Genomic DNA, 4,991 nt, shown 5'->3' with positions numbered 1-4,991 from the left:
CTACTTGTCTGTTTTCTAATTTTTACATAACATGATGACCAACGAGCTCTCAGATACCACACACGTCCTGATTTGTTCCGGTGTCTGGTTTCTATGACAATGGGTCATAAATGAATGACTGTATATGACTATAAATGCATCACTCCCTGCTCTCATACCATCGTAGTCGGCCACAGCAGGCAGCTGAACTGGCAGTCAGCAATACAGCTCTAAAAACCCACTGTACCTGCTCAGCATCAGCAACAAAGAGCAGTCAGACACAACAACTAGCTGGTGAACATTGAGCCTTTAGCAGCTAAAGAGCCTGATGTTTTTCTCAGAGGCAGGTGGAAACCCAAAGCAGAGATCCAAGTTTATCAAGTTGATAAATTTCACTCAGTGTAAATTCCAATTTAAATTTAGACGTTAAACAAATTCTAAAAAGTGAGGCCGCAGATGGCCTCATTAAAACACATCACATTTGAGCAGGAAAGAATAAAAACCTTGAGGATTAAGTAAAGGTCATTCCCAAAAGTTCACGCAGTCATTTTGTAGCAAACAAAGCAATAAACAAAAACACTCAACTTTAGGTCTGTAGTGAATTGTGAATTTGAACAGTTTCTTCAGCTGCTTCACCAAACCCCCTCTAGCAGTACTCCTTTGCTCGCATTAGGTCATTAGCCAGTCAGAAAACAGGGGAGAGATGATTCCAATTGTTTTTATGTGTCCTGAAAATATCCTTAACGAGGCAAACTGGTTTTCCCTAGCCTTCCTATCTTTGGTCTTGGTGTTACAACCACTCTTACTAACACAATACTATTCTGTCATAGTTGTGTATTAGCTAAGGATCATGGTGAATTCTGATTTGTTAAATCTTCTCTTATGAACTGCATCTGTCCAAACACAAGCACAGCCCTGACTGGCAATTGAAGCCTCAATGTCCCTCAAGGCTGTGGACACAGGAACTTCCCCGTATCAGTGTCCCATCCTTTAATCCTGAAAGTTTCTTTCTGTCTGTCCAACCTCAGCCTCTGGGTTCTCCCTCCTGACATTTTACGGCAGAGGTCCAGAGTCAATAAAAATACACTTCTCTGGTTTCTCACTCACTGCCATCATGACAGGTCTGAATGAAAGTCGGGAAGACCATGGTTACAGTCCAGTGTGTTAATATCATTTTCCAAACCTCAGTTCCTAGGCCTAGATGGTGCTTTGTGTTATCCTAGTTAGGTCCCAAATACAAATTACTTTAAGTTTAGACTGTTTACTTTATGTCTACAAGTTTGACCATTAGTGTGGTATTTTAAACAGGACCCACATTTGACAATTAAAAAATTGTTTTCAATTCTTGTCTGTGTAACCAGGGGACATATTTTGTTCGGACTGTAAGCACAAATCTGTTAAAATTAGTCATTACTTCTCTTTTGCCAAGATAATACATCCACCTGACAGGTATGGCATATCTAGATGCCGATTGAATAACATGATTATGACACAAGTGTGCTTTGGAATTGTGGCAGTAAAAAGCTCTAGTCCCAGTTTGCGCCATTTTGCCATTAAGTACATTCAACTGCAATGAACTGAGAAGAAAAAAAAACAAGTTCAGGGAAAGTCAATGAGAAAATGAAAACACCACAGACAGACAGTGAGTCACGGACATTATGAACAGGATGGTCAACCAGCAGCACTGACACGATTCCACTCATGTGGTCCAGACAAAAGCCCCTCTTTCTTCCACTGTTATTCGAAACTTGACCACAATGTGTCCGATTCATTATCGCTCCATTTTGGTTACCATACAGTATTCTCTCAAATGTAACTGACAGAGACATCAACAACAACCTCTGCATGAACAGAAATAAAACTGTATTTGCAAGAAAATTTTGACACCTTTGAAACACGGCGACTAAATGGCAACAATTGTATAGTACACCCATTTTACAGAGCACTGTTGTTCTTACCAGCAAACGCTGTCAGAGTAGGAACATTGTTTTTAAAGAAAATGTTGTCATTGATCCCAGATGTGTTTTTTTTTTTTTTTCTTTTCTTCAACTCTGTGTTTCTCAATATTGAAGTAATTATGGGATCATTCCACCTGGAGGAAAATCAGAGCAAATGAGTGCTGCCATTTCCCTAATGAAAGAGCCTGTTATTAATTCTTCATAACTTAGCGTTTGGCTGACAATATGGGCTTTATGACATTTTCAATTTACATTTCAATCAGACTGGTGTAGGGCGGGTGGCAGAGGCCTGATAACACAAGGCCCTTATTGATACACACTCACACACAATCAGACATGCAAAGATCAGGTGGTGTCTCAACACTTTTGGATTGGAGCCTGCCAAATACCTTATGTGAGATTTTAACGCGCACATGCAAAAAGCACAGACACACACTCCCTTCAGCACACACACACACACAAGAGCACTTTCACCATCAGCCAGCACACAGGCAAACACTCTACTTATACATGATCATTTTTGGCATGACTTCAGTGAGACACAGGTGAGAAGTGCACTGGGAAAAGTGAAACTTCATGCTCAGCCTGTTGACACAGAGACTGAAAGAACGGAGTGGCTCTTTTCTCTCTCTCTCTCTCTCTCTCTCTCCCTCTCTCTCTATCTCTCTAATTGAGCCTTGTGAAATAGGAGATCCTGGTGGAGTTGGAGGGGAGCAGTTTGACTGACACCCGCTGCGTACAAGAGGCCATGGTTTATAAAGGGATGTGATGTTTCTTGAGACACAAATCTCTTTCATTTGACATGAAGATTTATTTATTTCTGCCAGCCTCCTCTCAGGGCTGTTACGCTGTTAAAACGTCTCTCGTTGAGCGATAGGTTCCCAAGGTCGCTAGAATAAACAGATCTGATGTTCTAGCCAACATGTCGGCTGACATTTTCAACCAGATTCTCAGGCTTGCTGCCACTTTAAATCTCCTCTGATATGCTGTTGTGTCCAGCATCAGAATCGTTGGTCTAAAATGATTATATAGAGCAAAGAGTGTTTTCTTTTTACGCAATTGTTCTGGGTCATCCAGCCTTTTCAACCTAGATGTATTTTTCCCTTTTGACCATGCTGTCTCAGACAAATACATGTACCACGTGCTTCCGTTTTCATTTTGACTTTTGATTTTTAGGCTGACATTTGTACATATGTTTTTGTCTCATTCTTGTTCATTTCTCTCATTGTGTTTGGAATATCTGGTCATGGCACATGAAAAAGCTAGGAATGCTTGTAATTTCATGAGTTTATTTTGATTGGTGTGAAAGCTTATTAAAGACAATGAAATGACATACTCATCAGTAGACAGGAAAACAACTGAAACCTCACCGAACAGGTATTACGGTGTTGGCATGGAGAGAACGGAGAACTTTTCTCCCAGTTTTGACAGCTTTAACCTGATAGTTTTTCTGTACAGTATTTGGCAGCGTATTGTATTTCGTGAGTTGTTTCAAAGGTATGAGGCATTGATTTCAAGTGTTTCAACACTGCCCTTGTACTACATGGTTTTAACCACTGAAAACCATGCATTTTTTACAGTTAGTAACACATTCCAGTTGACTTGACTTGGTGTCAGGATCGTGGGGGTTTTCTGTATGTGTCGACATTGTAAGCTGGAGGCTACGGCAAAAGCAGGGAAAATAGAAAACTTTCATGCTTCAACTACTTTTTCATCTGCCTGTCTCTGTGGTCGTTCACGTTTCCCGTTACAAGTAGGTGCTCACGAGAAACATGAGCAGAAGAAACGTGCAGGAGAAATGTTCATGATACCAATTAACAGTATCTTTTTAGATCTTTTTAATGGGGATTAGTACAACATCTCTGTAGTTGACTTTTTCCTTTTCAAACTCATATTTCCAGGTGTCTGTATTTAACAAGCTTCGTAACTTACCACATGCACAAGTCATCAAGTTCAGGTGCAGCAGATAAATTTATACTCTCTCCCTCTCTTTCACACACACACACACACACACACACACACACATACTGTATAAACACACACAGAGAGAAAATTACCGGACCAGGGGGATGAACGTCTGAGTGATCTCCACGCTGTTTGAGCCAGAGTGAGTCACATCGGACTCCGTGACCACTAAATCAAAGAGTTTTTTGAACAGCTACATTCCTTCACACCCCTTCATCCCTTCTCTCTCTCTTTCTTTCACTGTGCAGTAATACCAATTCTGGTTTTGCTGCTCCCCCCACTCCACCCCTCTTCAGTAATGTTCTGGTGTGATGGAGATCAGGCATAATGGAAAAAGAGTGCAGAAGTGAGGTAAGTCATCCTTTTACTGTGGACAGGTTTTCAGTTGAGGCTTCACAGAAGCAACTGCCGCTGATTTATGGACCCATGACAGCCAAAGTGAGTCATTATGTACTGTAGCTTTCATTTGTTCCCACACAGTTGCCTCACTATAGAGTCATATATTGTTGGGCCATTTGTTTGCATTGACAGGCACAGCAATTGCAAATGTATGGACAAACCACAAAAACTTAAACATCTTAACTTCTCCAAATATTTGTTGGGGGTCTCTGGATTTGGATAAGATCTGCATGGTATGAAGTGTGGCAGCTGTTTATTGAACTGATCACAATACAGTTGACTGTATGTTGTTTGATATTTCACAGAATATTGTGCATCTTAGAATAGTCTCTGCTTTGAAGGTATTTCCAGAGTCCTCAAAGATGCTTCCAATAATCTGGATGAAAACAATACTCTGTCTGTTGCATTATGAAATCATTCTGAGCCTGTTTCCTACAGTTATGCCTCCAAATCAAAACAAATATGGCTGCCAGAAATCACAAAACTCCTTTGGTTGTTTTGTATGACACAAGGTGATATGAAAATCTGAAGTCATGAACATGTATGAAAATCAAAAGTAATAAAATACAATGTCAGACACAAATAAAACCTTATTTTTTTGTCACGCATGGCTCCATCAGCAGTGCCTTCCTTAGCAAAATGTTTGGCTGCACTTATTGTGCATTATTGTTTTTACCTATTTACCTGTTA

Source organism: Scatophagus argus, chromosome 20, assembly GCF_020382885.2.
Source record: "Scatophagus argus isolate fScaArg1 chromosome 20, fScaArg1.pri, whole genome shotgun sequence".
Lineage (NCBI taxonomy): Eukaryota > Metazoa > Chordata > Actinopteri > Scatophagidae > Scatophagus > Scatophagus argus.
The sequence above is the reverse complement of the archived record's forward strand: the minus strand, read 5'-3'. Positions refer to the sequence as shown.